The following is a 22,383-nucleotide window of genomic DNA, read 5'->3' as shown; positions in this document are numbered from 1 at the left end:
ATGAATTTGCCCATTCTGGACATTTCATGTAAATAAAGTCATATGTATTGACTTTTTAACCTGGCTTCTCTCATTTAGCATGTTATTTTCAAGTTTTATTTATATTGGCATATGTATCAGCACTTCATTCCTTTTTAGGTAGAATAATACTCCATTGTATGGATGTACCACATTATCTACTCGTGAGTTAACTGACGTTTGATTTGTTTCTACTTTGGGATTATTATGAGGATTACTGCTGTGAACATTCATATAGAACATTCATTTTCTTGTGTAAATACCTAGAAGTAGAATGACTGGTTGTATGATAACTCTTAAGTTTAAGCTTTTGAGGAATTTTCAGATTCTTTCCCAAAGTGACTACACCATTTTACATTCCTACCAGTGAAGTACGAAGTTTCCAGTTAATCCACATCTTTGCCAGAACTTGTTATTGTCCATCTCTTTGAGTATAGAGATCCTGATGGACATGAAGTGGTATCTTGTGGTTTTGATTTGTATTTTGCTAATGACTAATGGTGTTGAGCATCTTTGCTTGTGTTTATTGGCAATTTGTATATCTTCTTTGGAAAAATGTTTATTCAAGTCCTTTGCCTATTTTTTAATTGGTATTTTCATCTTTTTATTCCTTTTTTAATTGAAGTACAATTGATGTACAGTATCATAAGAGTTTCAAGTATATCTCTAGTGATTTGATATTTACATATGCTTTAAAATGGCCACCACGGTAAGTCTAGCTTCCATGTGTCACCAAAGTTATTGCAATATTATTGACTATATTCCCTATGCTGTAAATTGCACCCCCCTGCCTTATTTATTTTATTACTGGAAGTTTACACTTTAATCTCCTCCACCTATGCCATCTCCCAACCCCCCTTCCCCTCTGGCAACCACTAGTTTGCTTTCTGTATCCACGAGTCTGTTTCCATTTTGATTCATTTGTTCATTTATTTTGTTTTTTAGATTCTACATATAAGTGAAATCATAAGCAATTGTATTTATCTAACTTATTTCACTGAGCATAATACCCTCTAGATCCATCCGTGTTATTACAAATGCTCAGATTTCATTCTTTGTTATGGCTACATAACAAAGTGTGTGTTTGTGTGTGTGTGTGTGTGTGTGTGTGTGTACACCAACTACATCCTCTTTATCCATCCTTCTCTAGATGGACACTTAGGTTGTTTGTATACCTTGACTATTGTAAATAATGGTGCAATGAACATAAGGATGCATATATCTTTTCCAGCTGGTATTTTCATTTTCTTCACATCAATACCCAGAAGTTGAATTACTGGATCAAATAGTAGTTCTATTTTTAATTTTTTGAAGAACCTCCATTCTGTTTTCCATAGTGGCTTCACCAACTTAACATTCCTTCCAGCAGTGCATGATGGTTCCCTTCAGATCAATACCCAGAAGTTGAATTATTGGATTATTTAAAAATTTTGGTTAAATCCAATTAACCTATTTTTTTCTTTTTTCGCTTGCTCTTCATATCATATCTAAGAAACCATTGCCCTACCCAAGTTCGCAAAGATTTATTCTACAATTTCTTCTAAGAGTTTTATAGTTTGCTCTTACATTTAGGTCGATGATCATTTTGAGTTAATTACTGTATGTAGTATTAGGTATTATTTTTCATGTGAAATTCAGTTGTCCTAGCACCATTTATTAAAAGACTGTTCTTTCTCCATTGAGTTGTCTTGGCATTTTTTTCAAAAATCGTTTGACTAAGTATAAGGACTTATTTCTGGACTCTCTATTCTATTCCTATTGATCTACATGTGTCTATTCTTAGCCAGAACCTCACTGTCTTGATTACCATAACTTTGAAGTTAAGGTTTTTTTTTTTTTTTTTTTTTTTTTTTTTGTCTTTTTGCCTTTTCTGGGGCCACTCCCTTGGCATATGGAGGTTCCCAGGCTAGGGGTCTAATTGGAGCTGTAGCCACCGGCCTACACCACAGCCACAGCAATGGGGGATCCGAGCCGCATCTGCAACCTACACCGCAGCTGATGACAATGATGGATCCTTAACCCACTGAGCAAGGCCAGGGACCAAATCTGCAACCTTATGATTCCTAGTCAGATTCGTTAACCACTGAACCACGACGGGAACTCCCAAGTTTTGGAAATTGAGACGTGAGTCCTCCAACTTTATTTTTCTTTTAAAGATTGTTTTGGATATTTTGTAGCCCTTGTGTTTCCATCTGAATTTTAGAATTCGCTTTTTATCAAAAGATTTTTCTGCAACTATTGATATGATCATGTGGTTTTTGTCCCTTATTCTATTAATATGATGTGTTCTGTTGATTAAATCTCACGTATTAAACCAACCTTTCATCCCTGGGATAAATCTCACTTGGCTATAATGTGATATATAAATTTTTGGTTGCTGGATTCCATGTGCTAGTATTTGTTGTCAATCTTAACAACTCTGTCTATAATGGATATTGGTCTGAAGGGTTTTTTTGTTCCTTTAGGTTAATATTGGGCTCATAGAAAATGAATTGGGAAATTCTTCCTCCTGTTCAGAAGGGTTGATATTAGTTTCAGAAGGATTGATAATAGTTTTTCTTTGTATATTTAATAGAATTCACTAGTGAAGCTATCTGGGCCTGGGCTTTTCTTTGTGTGAAATTTTAAAAAATATTAAAAATTATTTCTCTGATTGTGGTTATATACAGATAACATAAAATATACTATTTTAATAATTTTTTATTATTAATTTAGTCTGTTTTTCTAAGACCAGGCTGTAGTGTTTAGCAAAACATTAATGAATACTTAAGAATAACTGAAAGGAATGTTATCATAAAAAAGAAAAATCTTAAAATGAAAATAGAAAGAAGACTCTCAGTGTTCTTAGGAAAAGCCCTTCCACAGAGTGACTCTCCTTGGTCTACTGCCATGTTTCAGAGGCCACCTTCCTTCTTTTTATTTTTAATTGAAGTATAGTTTGTTTATAATATTGTGTTAATTTCTGCTGTACAGCAAAGTGATTCACTTATATATATTCTTTTTTGTATTCTTTCCCATATGGTTTATCATAGGATAGCGAATGTATTTCCCTGTGCTATAAAGTAAGACCTTGTTGTTTATCCACTCTATATATAGTATTTTGCATCTGCTAGCCCCAAGCTCCCAGTCCATCCTTCCTCTCCGCATCCCCCTTGACAGCCGTAAGTCTGTTCTCTACATATGTGAGTCTATTTTTGTTTCATAGATACTCATTTGGGTCATATTTTATTTTTTTTGGAACTTTTTTTTTTTTTTGGTCTTTTTTGTTGTTGTTGTTGTTGTTGCTATTTCTTGGGCCGCTCCCGCGGCATATGGAGGTTCCCAGGCTAGGGGTTGAATCGGAGCTGTAGCCACCGGCCTACTCCAGAGCCACAGCAACGCGGGATCCGAGCCGCGTCTGCAACCTACACCACAGCTCACGGCAACGCCGGATCGTTAACCTACTTAGCAAGGGCAGGGACCGAACCCACAACCTCATGGTTCCTAGTCGGATTCGTTAACCACTGCGCCACGACGGGAACTCCCTCATTTGGGTCATATTTTAGATTCCACTTATAAGTGACATCATATGGCATTTCTTTCACTTTCTGACTTACTTCACTTAGTATTATAATCTCTAAGTCCATCCATGTTGCTGCAAATGGCATTATTTTGTTCTTTCTTATGGTTGAATAGTATTCCATTGTATATATGTACCACATCTTCATCCATTCATCTGTTGATGGACATTTAGGTTGTTTCCACATCTTAGCTATTGTGAGTAGTGTTGCTGTGAAGATAGGTGTGCATATATCTTTTCAAATTATAGTTTTGTCTGGATATATGCCCAGGAGTAGGATTGCTGGATCATATGGCAATTCTGTCCTTAGTTTTCTGAGGAACCTCCATACTGTTTCCCATGGTGGCTGCACCAACTTACATTCTCACTCTCAATGTGGGAGAGTTCCCTTTTCTCCGCATCCTCTCCATCATTTGCTATTTGTAGATTTTTGATGATGGCCATCCTGACCAATGTGAAATGGTAAGAGGCCAGCCACTTCTTGACAATGAATGTGCTCTGTAGTGTGTCTTCTTCACTCAGAGTCCAAGTACTCTACCCATATAAGTGAGTTCTAGAAAGAGTAGGGAAAGTAATCTTAGCTTTCCTCCCAACCTACTTCCTAGCCGCAGTCTGCTGAGAGACAACTCCACACATAATAAAGAGAGTTTTTTATATAATTATGTAGAGCAGATAATGTTTCCTGGAAATTTTTCATTTCAAATTAGGGTCTTGGCTTTACTTCTGCAGAACCAACAGGTCTATGGAAGAGGTTTTCCAAAAACACATATATTCATCCCCCCAAAGCAAATTCAAGCAACAATTGAATTTGTGAAACTACATGTAATATTCAAGATTTCAAAGGTCCCAGGGTCAATTTTTAAACTCGTTTCATTTTAGAGTTCTTGGACTAACCCCAGTCCCATTGGTCTCCTTAGCACATGGCCTAGAGAGAGTTCAAAGCCAGCCTTCCCTCTCCCAGCACCCACATCATCTGGATTCTGTTCCTGATCCTACACATAAGGCCTCTGCTCCCCTTATGGCCGCATTTTCCAATTTGGATTCTCTCTCAAGATTTACTGAAACTGTTTCCTTAAAAGTCATTTCTCATGGTTTTAGATGCCTCTTCAAAGATCTTTTCTCCAACCTTCCCAAAGTATAGGAGCTCCTTGGCATTTATTTAGGGGTTCTCATTCTACTTGGGTAGATATTTGTATCCTACAATATCATGGCTGATATTCTGGCATGTTGCTCACGTGTTTGTTTGTTTTATTTCATTTAATAGTTCAAAATTTAATAGTTCAAAGTTCTGTTGCAGAGTGCATTGTGTCCCCTCAAAACTCATGCATTGAAACCCTAGACCCCAGTGCCTAGGGTGATCTTTTGGAGATGGGGCCTTAGGGAGGTACTTAGGGTTAGATGGGGTCATGAGGGTGGGGTCCCAATGATGGAATTCGTGGCTTTGTAAGAAGAAAAGAGAGAGAGAGAGGTCATTTTCTTTCTACCTTATAAGGACACAATGAGGACATGGCTGTCTGCAAATGAGAAAGAGGGTCCTCACCAAGAACTGAATTGTCTGGAACCTTGGTACCTTGATCTTGGTCTTCTTACCTCCCAAATGTGATAAATAGATGTTTTTAAATCCACCCAATCTACAGTATTTTGTTATAGCAGCCTGTGCTGACTAAGACAGCATCATGGCTCTCAGGGAAAGTGTCTAGTTAATGTGAGTGATCACCATTTGTGTGTGATGAGGATGACAAATAGGCTGAATGATCTGACTGGAGTGGACGAGGAGAAGATTTTTAAGTTGTGGATACCTAAACAATACTAGGTGTTCTTTATGGATAGAAATCCCCGGCTCATTTTAAAGTAGGCCAGAAGAACTGGGAAATTCTTCCTACTTCAGAAACAATGTCTTACCTTTTCTTCTTCCTTCTCTCCCCTTCCCCACCCGCCTTTTCTGACTCCGTCTGTCTCTTTTCCCTATACTCTCAGCATGACTTCTTAAAGGTACATTTTAAATGGTTGGGGTTATTTGAAAAAAAGTGTCTGAAGTTGTCCTCCCAGCTAAAGGAATTGTACTATAAAGTAGAATAATTTGAAAGGGAGGAGTTTGTCTTTTTCATGCACCATAAAAAGCTTTCAATGCTTTTAATAACTGAAAAGGCTTATACTTCTGTTAGAGTCTCTAAGAACTTCTGATAAAGTTCATATTGTAGTTATAGTGTATTTTATGAACCAGGAGAATGCAAACTTCTTTTTCGAAGCTTCTGTCTCTCTCTGACACACTTCCTCTCTCATGGAGCATTCCGAATGCTGATCCATGAGTAAAGCAAATTAAGGTGTTCCATTTATAACTTAATATACAGGAAGAGATTAGAGCACAGACATAGTCTTTATGCATGTCTGCGGACTTCTCAATCAGCAGTAATTGAGCTTGTATCATGTTTATGGTCCTTAGGAGTGGTGTGAGAATTTAGAACCAAATTCCTTCAGCAGCTGTGTGACCTTAGGCATGTCATTTAACCTCATGAACTTCAGTTTTTTCTCAGGGAAAAGGGAGATAATGACACCTATTTTGCTGGGCTCTTGTGAGCATTCTGTGAGAGGATATTTAGCACACAGCTAAAAGGCACAGAGTAGTCACTGTCTCCAATAGGCCTAATTAGATTATGCGGCACCAAATCCCACTCAAAGTCATTGGAAGGAAAGCAGGCTAATTCATGGGCCCCTAGGGCAAGGAGTTCAGCCAGGCTCCAGAGGAAGCAAAGTCCCTCTTTCTCCTCTGTTCCTGAGGCTCCCTGCTCTCTCACCACAGTTGTTCTCGGCACTTCTGCTTCCTCTCCTCTCCCTTGCTAACTGGCTTTCAGCTCCATTTCCAAACCGACCCAGGCGTGACCACCATAGCTCTGGTTTGCATCATTTTCCAGTTTTAGAACCTAAAAGCGTTTTGCTTAAAACTCTTGATTCTTTGTGGTCCACCTCCCTGGAGCCATCAGTGTCCAGAGAGAGGGCCCTCTAGGCTTTTAACCTGCTCAGCAGAGGCAACAGGAAGAGACAGAGGGACATGGTAGATTGAGAAAGTTGTGTGGGGTGAGGAGGAAATAATGGGCCTCTCCAGAAAAGTCACTCAGGAAACATGAACTTTCATTGTCCCTTGAAGGTCACCTCCTAACCCATAAATGCCACCTAATTCTGTTAGGTTTGTCCTTGACTCTTGTGTAACTCTTACCATGGACTTGTTCCTGCCTTGTGAAGCTCTGATTTCAGCTTCCACATAGATGCATGATCTTGGTTAGCCTCCTCTTTTTTTTTTTTTTTTTTTTTTTTGTCTTTTCTAGGGCCGCACCCAAGGCATATGGAGGTTCCCAGGCTAGGAGTCTAATCGGAGCTGTAGCCCCCAGTCTACACCAGAGCCACAACAAGCTGTAGCCCCCCCCGGCCTATACCAGAGCCACAGCAACGCAGGATCTGAGCCATGTCTTCGACCTACACCAGAGCTCATGGCAGTGCCAGATCCTTTACCCACTGAGCGAGGCCAGGGATCAAACCCACAATCTCATGGTTCCTAGTTGGATTCATTAACCACTGAGCCACCACAGGAACTCCAACTCTTTCTTGATAGGTTCTTTTCTGACCCCTTCTCTTCTTCCACTTAAATAATGAATACCACTTAAGGTTGTGTCGTTGTGTCTGCTCTCTTTTCCCCAGTTGTCTCTCCCGTGGTGAACTCAACCACAGAGTCCTTGGAATATAATACTTTCCAGGTCAGTGGGGGTCATCCTTATTTTCTTTCTAGTGTCTTTAATTTCCAAGTAACGTCTGGCTTTTCTTTCTTAAGAAATGATATTGTTTACTCTTTTCTTTTTTTTTTTTTCAGATTCATTCCTTAATGTTTGAGACTGTAATAGGCAATATTTTTTTATATTTTATTTACCTCGTTTTATGGATTTTGTGATGTGTGTGAGAGAGAGAGAAAGAGGGAGGGAGAGAGAGAGGGAGGGGGAATCTCTGAAGTATGTAAAGAACATCTAAGGAAAGCAGCACCTTTTAAAGGATCCTCATTTCTGCTCCCAAAGTCCCACAGGCAATTGTTCCTGGATAAACAGTTGTGTTGAATACTGTTTGGGAAAATCTTTGACTGGTGCTGACTAATTGTGTAAGGAGTTATAATAATCTGCTTGTTGAGATGGACTTGATTGCCTGAGATGAGAACAGTCTATAATAATCCCTTCATGTGTGTGTATTCACCCCTAAGTAGAAAGACAAGAACCAAAACTGTGTGTGTGTGTGTGTGTGTGTGTTACCCTTTGGACAAACTAAGCACTACTGTGCATAAGGAGGGAATTTGAAGTAGGGAAACCAAAGATTTAGCTCAGAAACCATCTTCTCATCAGTGTAAATAACCCTGTCTAACCTGTGGCAGAATAGAGCACAGGGGAATTTATAGTCCTTGGTGTCAGAGGAGATGGCAGTGTGGTCTCACATCACGTAAAACTAATCATTATGGCTTTACATGGTAGAGCTCAGGTGGGCAACAAAGCAAGAAAGAAGGTAATGCCAGTGAAGCCACGGCCCTGGACAAATGTGAGCTACTACAGGTAATTTGGAGCCCTAAGACCTGTAATGGTTAAAGGAAGTATAGACATCTGGGACTCCAGAAAGCATACCTCAGTAAATGGAAGAGAATACATCTTCATGCCTGTATAACCAGAGAGGATTTTTTAAATGATGATGTTTGCGCCAGTAACAGTGCCGCTGTGGGTAGTGTGCACGTAAGTACAATCATGCTGGAAAGCATTTGGTCCATATATATCATAATCCTTAAATAAATTCATTACCTTTGATCCAACTTCTATGAGCCTTTCCTAAGGAAATAACCAGAGATACACACCAAGATTTCTCTGTGCAAAATAAGAGATGTCAAATAAATTTTGTATCCATACAGCAATCTATTCTGCAGTATTGAGAATCACAGATTCATAGAATACTTACTGCATTGTTCTCATGCAAACATCTTATGAAAAGTTCTCATGATTTGGTATTTGATCAAAAAGATAGGGCATAAAACTGTATATAGAAGCAGCCCTTTGTATATACTTTCCATTCACAATCATCTGTAGATGTGAATTGAGCTATACAACAGAGCAAAATGGGACTGATTTTAGCCAGTAACACCAAAAGTTGTGCTACATTTAATTCCACTATAGACTTTTAAAAAATGGATTTCCATTTCAGAACTAAGCTAATTTTCAAGTAGAATTACTTCTATATGCAAACTGCTTTTGATTTGTTTCTACATATATGCATAAAGTATATAGAAACATTGGTATGTATTTGAGAGAAAACATACAAAAATACTACCAGAAGTAGAATTATGAATAACTTCTGTTTTCTTTGTAATTGTTATTCTCTTCATCACATTTTTCTATCTTTTTGTAATTTTCTACAGTGAACATGTGTAATTTTATGTTTAGAATAAAATAAACTCTATAAAAATAGCAAAGGAATTTTGTATACAAAGAGCAGTACAAGAAGGGAGGTTATATAATGTGGCAGATGGAAATAGTCTTTCTTGAAATATTGTGACACACTGAGTAAAAAGACTGATGGATGACGTCAATTCCCTTTCTTCCTAAGTTGAATAAGACACGCATTCGAAGGTGGAAACACAGCTGACCATTTATTAAGAGTATCTTGTCTACTCAGTGCCCTTTATTGAGTCAACAAGACACCAGTGATACCAACACCATTAACAGGGATAGTCCCTTATTCAGATGTGTCTTGGTAGCCAAGCACTGTGCAAAATACATTATTCAGCTTATCTCATGATTTCCAGAAATTTTCTGTTATGATTCCCTCTTATAGATGAGGGTATTTAGATCCACAGAAATTAAGTGACTTGCCTGAATTAGGTGGTGGAGGATTCTTCTGATGTCCCAATCTTTGATAAACTAAAAAAATACTGACAATTTGGGAAGAAAGACGTTATACTGTGACATGTAGAATAATTGGCCACCCAAAAAGGATAATTTGATACTTATTTAAAAGAGAGAGCAGAAGAATACAACTCCTCTACTTTGTGGCTGACTCACCTGGAGACTTCAAAGTGCTTGATAGCCTCCATCAAGAAGTAGCCAGACAACTTCTTGAGTTTTGTGTGCAGCTGGTGATGAAGGCAGATAGAATGGTTCTTTTTCTTCCTGTTATTGGCTAGTCGTAACTCTGCTGTTGGTTGAAAGACCCTACAGAACCAAGTGATGAACACGAAAGGATAACTTAGTAGAAGACTGAAAACAGAATTTCAAGAAACTGCTGATGTTTAGGAAATGAAAGGGGCTGATAATAGCAATTAATGATTGTGAAATCTGGGCCTCTGCCATGAGTCTTAAAACCAGTTCTAAAACAGAAGAAGATTAAAATACGTATTGATCTGTTGATGGGCCAAAGGTAAAGTTTAAAAGCAAAGCATTGACCAATATGTATTACATTAATTAAACCCTTCTCTGCGGAAGTGAATAAACACAAGCTGATAACTAGTATTTGTGAGTTCCTGAATTGATTCTGCATTGAGCATACTTCAAAGATGCGGGGCCACGTCCGTATGCAATCACCTTCAGAAAGGCTGTCTTGCGGCAGAGGGAGGCCATAAGATACTCAAAGTTCTCATGTGCAACTGATCCCCCTACTTACTTCACTAATGCAGCAGCTCTAATAGCAACAGGCTTTGAAGTGAAAGCTTTGCTGGAGTTATGCGCTCATTAAAAACTGCCATGCTTTCATACAATCTAAGAACTCTAATGGGAAGGATTTCACATGAAGAGGGCAGCAAGGACCCAGCCTGCTCCGATCTGTGCCCTCTTGCATGCTGGCCTGGCACCCCCTCAAGATGCAGTCCCTCTCTTTGGACTTTAGACGGAGCACTCTATAAATGTGATGAGGACCTGGGAGAACTCTCCTGTTCACTTAGATTTAGGTCAATTTTTCCATTCTGCTGTTTATCTCATTTTTTTTTTCACATATTGTGATTAACACAAGCTCTGAAAGGACCCTAAGCAGCTGGGAAGCATAAAATTCAGAAATACTATGGGAATTTAGAGTGTGGTAAAGGTGGTATTTCAAATCAGAGGGGAAAGATGGATCATTTAATATATGGCATTTAAAATTACTGGCAGGAATTCCCTTCATGGCTCAGTGGTTAACGAACCCAACTAGGATCCATGAGGATGTAGGTTGGATCCCTGGCTTTGCTTAGTGGGTTAAGGATCTGGTGTTGCCTTGAGCTGTGGTGTAGGCCGGCAGCTATGGCTCTGATTCGACCCCTAGCCTGGGAACCTCCGTATGCCTCGGGTGCGGCCCTGAAAAGCAAAAAATAATGTAAAATAAAATAAAATTACTGTCAGCCATTTGGGAAAAAATAAAACTAGATCACTTATACAGAAATAAACTCCAGAAAGTAAAAGATTTAAATACCTAACTACAGGGAGTTCCCGTCGTGGCTCAGTGGTTAATGAATCCGACTAGGAACCATGAGGTTGCGTGTTCGATCCCTGGCCTTGCTCAGTGGATTAAGGATCCGGCGTTGCCGTGAGCTGTGGTGTGGGTTGCAGATGTGGCTCAGATCCCGCGTTACTGTGGCTCTGGTGTAGGCTGGTGGCTACAGCTCCGATTCAACCCCTAGCCTGGGAACCTCCATATGCCATGGGAACGGCCCAAGAAATGGCAAAAAGACAAAAAAAAAAAAAAAAAAAAAAACCCAAAAACAACAACAACAACAACAAAAAACTTAACTACAGATGTACTAGAAATATACACAGGTAATTTGCTTTTCATGATATTGGTATAGAAAAGGTCATTCTAGGCACAACTCCAAACCTAAAATCTATAACAGAAAATACTCATAAATTTGAGTACATACACATTTTACATTTTGTAGGAAAAAAATAACTCAATGTCAAAAGAATACCGCAACAAACTAAAGAAAAATATTTGTTACACGGAATTCCAGTCATGGCTCAGTGGTTAACGAACCCGACTAGTATCCAGGAGGACATGGGTTCGATTCCTGGCCTTGCTCAATCGGTTAAGGATCTGGCGTTGCCATGAGCTGTGGTATAGGTTGCAGACACGGCTCAGATCCTAAGTTGCTGTGGCTGTGGTGTAGGCCGGGGCTACAGCTCCGATTAGACCCCTAGCCTGGGAACCTCCATATGCTACGGGTGTGGCCCTAAAAGAGACAAAAAGACAAAAAAAAAAAAAATTTGTTACACATAATCAGAGTATGAGCTGATTTATTTAACATTTAAAGAACTCGTACAAGTCAGTGTGAAGAAGATTAACATGCCAATAAAAAATTGACAGACAGGAGCATCAGTTCCTAAATACAAGGAGATTCACTGAAGCATTATTTGTAATAGCCAAATCCTAGAAATAAAGATTCCCTAGTAACATGACTTATTAACTAAATATAATAATTGTTTAAAATAATAGAGTTACATATATTGATATGGAAAGATGTTCCTATGTCCAAAATAATAGTTTTAAAGTAAAAATATTCCACAGGTTACATAACAGTGTTTACTATAATCCTGTTGGAAAATTGAATTAAGTGTAATATGGAAGGATATACAAATTAATGGTTAACTCTGGGAATTAGGGCTAGAATCTTAAAGGATAATTTTAGGAGTTCCCATCATGGCTCAGCAGTAACCCGACTAGGATCTGTGAGGATATGGGTTCGATCCATAGTCTCACTCAGTGGGTTAAAGAATCCACCTTTGCTGTGAGCTGTGGTGTAGGTTGCAGACACAGCTTGGATCTGGCGTTGCTGTGGCTGTGGTGTAGGCTGGCAGCTATAGCTCCGATTTGACCCCTATCCTGGGAACTTCCATATGCCCCACCTGTGGCCCTAAAAAGCAAAAACTAAAAATAAAAAAATAAAAGGATAATTTTAGTTCTGTATTGCTTAAATTCTGCATTGAACTATTTAAAAAATAACCATGACTTAAGTAAATAAATATAAGGCAAATTGTAGTAAAGGCTCAAATTACACATTAAAAATGGAAGATAAGAACCGATACGTCATGCATTGAGAAAAAATAGTCAACAAGGTTTAGTCCTGAATTGGTATAGGGTTGTGTCCTGGGTCTCGTATTCTTTAACCATCAGTGTCAATCTGGGTGGTTCAGGAAGCAGGTACTGAAACAGATTTGGGAATGCAAGAAGTGTGTTGAGGAATAAAGCCTATGAAAGATCCAGGGCAGGGGAGCAGAACTGGGCAGGAAGCCTGCCGACTGTGGTGCTGATCTGGCACCTAGAGAAGGCAAAGAAGGGAAGAAGGCTTAGGCTGGGAGAGACTCACACCTCACCCAAATCACACAGCCAGTCCAGCAGGAAGCTCTAGAGCAAAGTTGCCTGTTAGAGGAAACCTGCCTTGGTCAGAGAAGGCAAGACCCTTGTCCTCCACCCCCCACTCAGGCTCAGCAGTTGGCTGGGGGCTACCCAGAGCAACTTGGCCTTGCCCCCCTGCACTGTCAAGGACCCCAAAGGTGCTGCAGCCGGGGGCTCTTAGTTCCGGCACTTTTTGCATCAGAACAGCAAGTTCTTTCTCAGAGGGAGAGCAGAGTGTGCCACCTCCTTAGCCTCTAGAGTCCAGATCCACTTCATCTGCATTCAGGGAATAGCTCTTTGGGGTTGCCAACAGGCTTCTCTTTGGGAGGGGGAATTTATACGTAGGGGGTTAGAAGGACAAAGTACAGCCCTTGTTGCTGTCTTTGGTCTCAGGGCTGCAAGTGATCTGCATTCTCTGTCCTCTATTGTCCATCCAAAATTTCCCTGGCCCTCTGCTGTCACTTCTGCTAGTCTCAGTGACTCACCTGGTGACATCATCCAAATCCTCATTCCTGAGGGATTTGAGCCTCTGATAACCATGCTTTTCTTAGGCCCTTGTTTATTCACTATCAGACCTGGGCAAGAAGTACCAGGATGGGGATGCTATCAGCTGTGGGGGCAGGATAATTTTTCATTGTGCAGGAGTCACACTGTACCTGCCCCACCTCCACTTACAACCCCATCATTGTGAAATCCAAAATGTGTACACACATTTCCCTATATCTTCTGGCTAAGATCTATAAAACTCAAAAAATTTGTGAACTTAAAAACCCAAAGCCTTTTTGCTCCATGTTGTTGTCTATAAAATAAATTTGAAAAAATGACTTTTCTTCTTGCAACAATCCTCCTTCAAGCAATAAGCATGTCCTTAATTGCCTAAATGAGATGTCTCTGTAACAAGGAGGTATGGGTGAAAAACAAACTGTTTAATACTTCAAAGCATTTGAAGTGGATTTTTTTTAAAAAGTCATCTTTAATGCTCTTCTTTTTCCAATTATGTTGAGGTCAGACCATCTGCTGACTGAGGGTAGAGAAAGAACTGTGGAGATTTTGAGGAGAGGAAAGATGTGAAATCCTCCTCTCAGAGTGGGAAAGAATGCTTTTTAGATGGAGCTGTCAGCTCACTGTGTGATCTTCTCCAGTGGTTGTTCAGGTGAAGGCATGAAGATTATTGGGCTAAAATACTTAGGAATAAACCTGATCAAGGAGGTGAATGACATGTATGCTGAGAACATTAATAAAGGATAATGAAGATGATTTAAATAAATGGAAAGATACCCCTTGCTCTTCAGTTGAAAGAATTAGTATTGTTAAAATGGCCATCTACAGATTTAATGGCCCTATAAAACTACCTGTGACATTTTTCATAGAACTAGAACAAATAATCCTAATATGTGGAATCATATAAGACCCAGAATTGTCAATGCAATCCTGAAAAAGAACAAAGATGGAGGCATAACCCTCCCAGACTTCAGACAATACTACAAAGCTACAGTAATAAAAACAGCATGGTATTGGCACAAAAACAGACATATAGATCAATGGAACAGAATAGAGAGCTGAGAAATAAACCCAGACACTTATGGTCAATTAATATTTGACAAAGGAGGCAAGAATATGCAATGGGTAAAAGGCAGTCTTTGGCAAGTGATGTTGGGAAAACTGGACAGCTGCAAGTAAATCAGCTGTGTATGAAATGAGAACACACTCTCTCACCATACAAAAAAATAAACTCATAATGGCTCAAAAGACTTAAACATAAGATATGGCACTATAAAATTCCTAAAATCATAGGCAAAGCATTCTCTGACCTAAATCATACCAGTGTATTCTTAGGTCAGTCTCCCAAAGCAATAGAAATAAAAACAAAAATAAATAAAAGGGAGCTAATCAAGCTTACAACCTTTTATACAGCAGAGGAAACCATATACAAAATGAAAAAATAATCTACAGAATGGGAGAAAACATTTGCGAATGATGTGACTGAAAAGGGCTTAATTTCCAAAATATACAAACATCTCATACAACTCAACAACAAAAAACAAAGAGCCCAATCAAAAAAATGGTCAGAATACCTAAATAGTCATTTCTCCAAAGAATACATGCAAATGGACAATAAGCACATGAAAAAAATATGCTCAAAATTTCTAAGTATTAGAGAAATGCAAATCAAAACTACAATGAAGTTTCACCTCACACCAGTCAGAATGTCCATCATTAAAAAGTCTACAAATAAATGCTATAGAGGATGTAGAGAAAAGGGAACCCTCCTACACTGCTGGTAGGAATATAATTATGGAGATTTCTCAGAAAGCTAACTACCATATGATCCAGCAATCCCACTCCTGGGCATATACCCTGACAAAACTATAATTCAAAAAGATACATACACCCCTGTGTTCATTGCAGCACTATTCACCATAGCCAAGACATGGATACGTCTTAAATGTCCATTGACAGATGACCGGATTAAGAAAATGGAATACTACTCAGCCATAAAAAAGAGTGAAATAAGGCCATTTACAGCAACATGGATGCAATTAGAGATTATCATACTAAGTAACGCAAAAAAAGAAAGACAAATACCATATGATATCATTTGTATATGGAACCTAAAATACACCACAAATGAACCTATCTATGAAATAGAAACATAATTATAAGGAGAGCAGACTTGTGGTTTCCAAGGGGGAAGGAGTTGGGGGAGGAATGGAGTGGGAAGTTGGGGTTAGCAGATGTGAGCTATTACACCTAGAGGAGATAAACAACAAGATCCTACTGTATGGCACAGAGAATTATATTCAATGTCCTATGATAAATCATAATTGGAAAAATATTTAAAAAGAGTATATGTATAACTGAATCACTTTGTTGTACAGCAGAAATTAAGACACAACATTGTAAATTAACTATACTTCAATAAAAATACTTAAAAAAAATTGTTGGCAGAGTTCCCCATGTGGCACTGATGAAATGAACCCAACTAGGATCCATGAGGATGCAAGTTCGATCCCTGGCCTTGCTTAGTGGGTTAAGGATCTGGCATTGCCATGAGCTGTGGTGTAGGTCACAGATGTGGCTTGGTTCCCACATTGCTATGGCTGTGGTGTAGGCCAGCAGCTGTAGCTCTAATTTGACCCCTAGCCTGGAAACCTCTATATGTCGCACTTGCAGCCTTAAAAAGCAAAAAAAGCAAAAAAAAAAAAAAAAAAAAAAAGATTGTTGGGTTCATTCCAGAACAGGGTTTTCTCCAAACACAAGGGGGAACAGGAAAGGAAGTTGAGGGTACTTGTGAGGAGGTGTTTGTAGTGAGGGGCCATGGCACCTGGTCTGGACAAGGATTGAAACTCCTCCCCATCTTAATATATTTAACCTCTCCTTATTGTCTGGCTCTTCATAGGACTGCATCGGGTCACTCTTGTCTGAGAAATATCCCTTCTTGGCCCCATTCACAACTCCTTCCAGCTTTCCCTCTTATCTTTGCCTCTCTTTTACAGCCTTATTTTTTAAAAGGTCTGTCTGTACATGTGGTCTCCATCTCCTTACCTCTCATCACTCAACCCACTCCAAATGGGATTCCATCCCAGTCAGGAACTTGTACAGTCTCATAAAAGTCACTCAAGACTTCTAGGCCACTAAGTCCAATGAATATTCAGAAATGCTTTTTGATATTACCTTATTTGCTCTCTCAGGAGGATTTGGCACCTTTGACCATTCACTTCTTCCTGGAACACTTTTGTCCCCATGGCTTCTATGACATTATATTTGTTTCCCCACCTACTTCACTGACTACATGTTTTCTTCATTTTTGCTTTTCTTTTTAGGGCCCCACAAGCATATGGAAGTTCCCAAGCTAGGGGTCAGATTGGAGCTGCAGCTACTGACCTATGCTACAGCCACAAGAACATGGGATCAGGGCTGCATCTGCAACCTATACCTCAGCTCATGGCAACACCAGATCCTTATCCCACTGAGTGAGGCCAGGGATTGAATTTACATCCTCATGGATACTTCTCGGATTTGTAACCCACTGAGCCACAATGAGAACTCATTTTCTTCATTCGCAACTCATCATTTCCTGCCTTACTTTTCCAATTAAAATTGAGTTTGGATGAACTTAACAGAAAACAAAAAAAAAATAGTAGCTTAAATAATTTAGGGGTTCCCATTGTGGCTTAGCAGATTACAAACCTGACTAGTATCCATGAGGACACAGGATGGATCCCTGGCCTCACTCAGTGGGTTAAGGACCTGGCATTGCTATGAGCTGTGGTATAGGTTGCAGACAGGGCTTGCATCCCGTGTTGCTGTGGCTATGGCGTAGGCTGGAAGCTGCAGCTCTGATTCAACCCCTAGCCTGGTAATTTCCATATGCCACAGGTGTGGCCCTAAAAAAAAAAAAATAATAATAATAATTTGAAGGACAATTCCCTTACAAAAAAGAAGCTCAAATGTAGGCCAGGAGTTCCCGTCGTGGCGCAGTGGTTAACGAATCCGACTAGGAACCATGAGGTTGTGGGTTTGATCCCTGGCCTTGCTCAATGGGTTAAGGATCTGGTGTTGCCGTGAGCTGTGGTGTAGGTTGCAGATGCCGCTTGGATCTTGCGTTGCTGTGGCTCTGGCATAGGCCGGCAGCTACAGCTCCAATTCGACCCCTAGCCTGGGAACCTCCATATGCCACGGGAGCGGCCCAAGAAATAGCAAAACACACACACACACACACACACACACACACACACACACACACACACAAAAGGTAGGCCATACAGGAATTTAGTATCTGTCTTTCTGTTTCAGCATCCTAGCATCCTCAAGATCACCTCATGGTCCAGGATGGTAGCCATCACATCCACATACCAGGAAGCATCTAAAGGAAGGGAGAAAGGCAAAATGTTGTACCTTCCAGGTGAGTCATTTAAGAGGCTTCTTATAAGCCCCACCCAACCTCTTGTTTTATATTCTGTTGACTTCCTAGCTGTAACAGATGCTGGAAAATAGTGTCTTTTAACGGAATAATCAAGGCCCTGTTACTAAGGAAGAAGGGGAGGATGGATACTGGGAAGCAGTTAGATATGCATATTCCTGGGGGCCTTATCCTGAACCACTGTCTTTTCATTGTGTATTCTTTTTAGGCAAATGCACCCCTGTCCATGGCTTTCAATACCAGGTTATACCACTGATTACAAACCCATCTTTTTTCCGGTGCTTCTTGCCCCCTCGAGCTGAGCTCTTTTGATAGACCATTGACTTTAGAATCCTGAATGAACACAGTATTGTGAACTTGCACTTGGACTTCAGGGTGCTTACAACCTAGTGCAGAGCCAAGGTTTAGGAAATATCACTTGAATGCAAATAATATTGGGACTGGGGAAACCAAAGGAGCCTTGAAAGGAAGAGGGCCATGGGGGACATTCCTGTATGATGCAGCCCCTGTGATGGGGTCTCTGAGGTTGCTGAGGAGGAATGCGAGGGCCAGACTCCTCTGCTTCCACCTCTGCTGATTCCAGGGAGAGACCCATTTGCTGGCTGCACAGGCTTTGCCACCCACGTGTTCATTCCCCAGGGGCACATCAGCATGGATATCCCTGAAAAAAATCCTAGTCAGCTTGGAGTGTCTTGCAAGCAATCTGGGTATTAAAAATATTCAGTGCAAGAAGTTTTTATTTTATTGAATGTTACAGAATTATTATATAGAGTTTGGGTAATGAGAACCATTTGCATCAAATGCAGCCACAGGAAGTGGGTGAAGTCCTGTTCTGTAGAGGAGGTGGGCTAGATTCTGGGGGAGGCCAAACCTCTTGTCCACAAAGCTCAAACACAGCCAAGCTTGAAAACATTCACATTTCCACTCAATTTAAATCAACAGTTTCTCATTTAGGTTTCTACCCTCTGCTGGATTCTCTGTTAAAGGCATCTGGGACACGAGGCTACAAAATACTCAGAATAGGAAATAGTTCTATTTTTTTCTGAATTTTAATAATGAAGAATTGAGGATCAATCCTTGTTTTGGAGTATAAAGAACATTATTTATTTTTAACACAGTTGCCAGCATTCAGTTTGCCTGTACAGCATTTTTTAGATCTAGGAGATTATTACCATTAATGGTCTATTTTCAATATTTGTTTTTTTCCTCACACTTATTTTTATAGCATCCCATGTAAAATATGTTTTGTTAAAAATTAGTTCCATTTCCCTTCTAAATAATATTGGGCTGAGTAACTCAGAAGTTTATCTGAACTAAAAAATCACACAAATTCATGTCATTGACATCATTTTTGTTAAGGGCATTTGGGGTTTTTCCCAGTTTTCTACCATGTTGACTACTGTTACATGTTGTTGTCTTTCTGCTTTGGTAGGACAATAGTAGAACTACTAAGTGATTCTCATTTACTTACCAGAAAGAACTATAAGCGAAATGATCAAAAAGCTTAAAGATAGCATATGAGAGATAAGAATACGTTTTCCTGAAGCCCAAATTGGAAATAAGACATGACTCTTCTTTTTAAAAAGATTATTTGAGGAGTTCCCTTCGTGATGCAGCAGAAATGAGTCTGACTAGGAACCATGAGGTTAGGGGTTTGATCCCTGGCCTTGATTAGTGGGTTAAGGATCCAGCATTGCTGTGAGCTGTGGTGTAGGTCACAGATGTAGCTTGGATTTGATGTTGCTGTGGCAGTGGCATAGGCCAGCAGCTGCAGCTCCGATTCACCCCTCAGCATTGCCCTGAGTTGTGGCGTAGATCCCAGACGAGGCTTGGATCTGACATTGTTGTGGTGTAGGCTGGTATCTTGTAGCTCCGATATGATCCCTAGTCTGGGAACTTCAAAAACAACAACAAAAAGAGACCTCCATTTCAACCAGGAAAACAGCACATAAGTAAGCCTCTGCTTTAGGCCTTTACTACTGGCTCCTATTACCCACCTTGGAATTTGCAGTGTCCTAAAGGTGAAGTGGACAGGCATGGTAGTTGCCATTTCTTGTGCTTCTGTTGCGTCTGCAGATAGCCTAGCTACCTGCAAACTCCCACTTGCTCCTCTCTGTTCCCAGCTGCAGCCCTCATTAGTGTTGAATTGATTTGTGGGGCTGAAGCACCTGGTCAATGGCAGACACCCCCCTCATCCCTCCCCCTGGTGAGAGGTAAAAGGCTGCAGTCCCAGTGGGGCGCTTGCGCTTACTGTAAACCCATCCAGACTCCCCACTGCGTGTTTGCACACAGCCCTCACCTCTTCAGCTCCCTTCTACAGGAACCCCACTCCTCAGTAAACATTTTAGCAAAGTGGATTTTATGTAGGGGTGTGAACTGCCTACAAAGAGATAGTTTATAGTTCAGGGAAAAGAAGACACCCCAATTCTCAAACATGTAACACTTATTAATGATCAAGGGTAAATACTTGGATTTTATCTGAGCGTGGAATTCTACTTCTAAATTCCCCTATTATCTAGAGATCAGCAGGATTAGTTTCACTGGCAAATAATGAGACAGAAAAGGCCCAATTAGAGTATTTAGTCCATGTACGGTACATTTCATCCAAGTGTTTCAAAGCCATTTTCGATACTCATAAAATTTACCCCTCTATCCTCCACTCCCAATAGCTTGTCAGGTAGGTAAAAGTTGTCAGCTTGGAACCCAAGTAAGACGTGCAGTTGAGCCCAGGAACTTGTCTTCTTAGATGGTTCTTGACACTTACGCATCATCTCATTGTTCTTTTTCTCATTTCTGCAATCATTTTCAGTGCAAATTTTTGTTCGCTGCATGCCCAGGACATGTGAGAGAGCAATTGTGTTATGTGATCATTTGATTTTTAAAAAGAACACTGCTTTCAGGCATAACATTCTTAAATTACAAAGCTGGAATGAACCTTAGCAATCACTTGGTCCCATCTCCCTCAATGTAGATATTATTCAGGAGATTCAGAAAGGGTGTATGACTTGCTAAAGGCCACACAGCAAGATAATGGCTGAGACAAGACTAGAATTCTGGATATGGTAATTGGGAGCTTTTTTGTTTTTTTATTTTTGAAAACCACAACAGAGGTACAGAACTTTTATCAGTGGCTCTAAACATAGCGAATATGCAGTATGAACTTGACAATGGTGAAGTACCAAGACATCAGCCAAACTTTGAATTTAGGTGATTGAATGGAAGACCACTCTCAATCCTCTGTTCGCCACCCCTCCCCACCCTACCCCACCCCCCGCCACACACACATATAAAAGAGAAAAACAGCCCTCTAGGATTCATTTGCTAAGTTAATCATGACAGTGGTGATATGGGCAGAGTGTGGGGGGAAATTGAATGGGCAGCCTAAGTTTGAGGGTGCTATCCAGTTTTTTCCCAAGGGAGAAAGGCTCTGTTTTTAAAGGACTCATATCATGTAGCCATTGATGAAATAAATTTCCTCAGAAGGGCGGGGACAAACCATCAGTCCTTTCAGAAACTGAACAAAATGGCACAGAGTATTACTGAACTCCTTTCACTCTGATGATATACTCTACTCTCAATTGTCTGATACCTACCTTGGTTCTCTAGGCAACTGGGTCCTGGAAAGCTGAGCACCTCAAAAATAGATGTGACCTTTGATAGAAAGAAAGTTCTAGCTACCATTATAAATTGATGCACTGGCTTTCTGATTTATACATCAGTCTCTTGTAAGTTTGGTTACTGTGAACCATCTAGTCATTTTTGGATGAGTCAGTTATCTTCAGTCTGTATGAAACTAAGGACCAGAGATAGGACCATGATGATCCTCCCTCTCCATTCCCTCCCCACCTCCCTCACCAAATGCTGTAACTCTGTGAGACCCAGAGCTGGAGACATCTCTTTGTCTCATTATCTATTGCTAAATCATGCCTAAGAATAAGTGGACTTTAGCAGGGAAAAACACAGGAAGATAATATTTAGTGTAACATAGAAACAGTGGTTGTGGCAATGTCATGCACACAGTAGGAGAAGCAAGGGAGAGTCCCTTCTTACTACTGAGGAGGTGAGCAGCCCTCCAGGAAACACAGATATTGGAGGTAAAAATAAGGAACAGCAACTGTGGTCTGAAATACCTCAACCTGGATCCACGGGTAGAAAAAGAGGAGGTGAGGGGAGGAGACCTAAGCTCTTGCCAGAGGCCAATAATGTGAATCATGTGCCTGTGGTTTGAAGGGCCTTCTGTGTATCTGATTCCCTTTAGGGGAAGGTTCAGAGACTGCATTTGGGCTTTAAATGAGGGTGATGAGTGGGATTTTAGGATCCCTGGGAAATGGGTGGAAGGAGTTAGAGGGGTCCTCACATGGGGCTTCAAAGCAGAGATGCAGATGGTACATCTGAGCAGGAGCTCTCACAGTGGGCTTTAAAACCACAGGCAGGAGTTCCTGTTGTCGCTTAGCAGTTAACGAACCTGACTAGCATCCACGAGGACGTGGGTTCAATCCCTGGCCTTGCT

Source organism: Sus scrofa, chromosome 1 (assembly GCF_000003025.6).
Source record: "Sus scrofa isolate TJ Tabasco breed Duroc chromosome 1, Sscrofa11.1, whole genome shotgun sequence".
Lineage (NCBI taxonomy): Eukaryota > Metazoa > Chordata > Mammalia > Artiodactyla > Suidae > Sus > Sus scrofa.
This window is presented reverse-complemented; position numbering follows the sequence as displayed.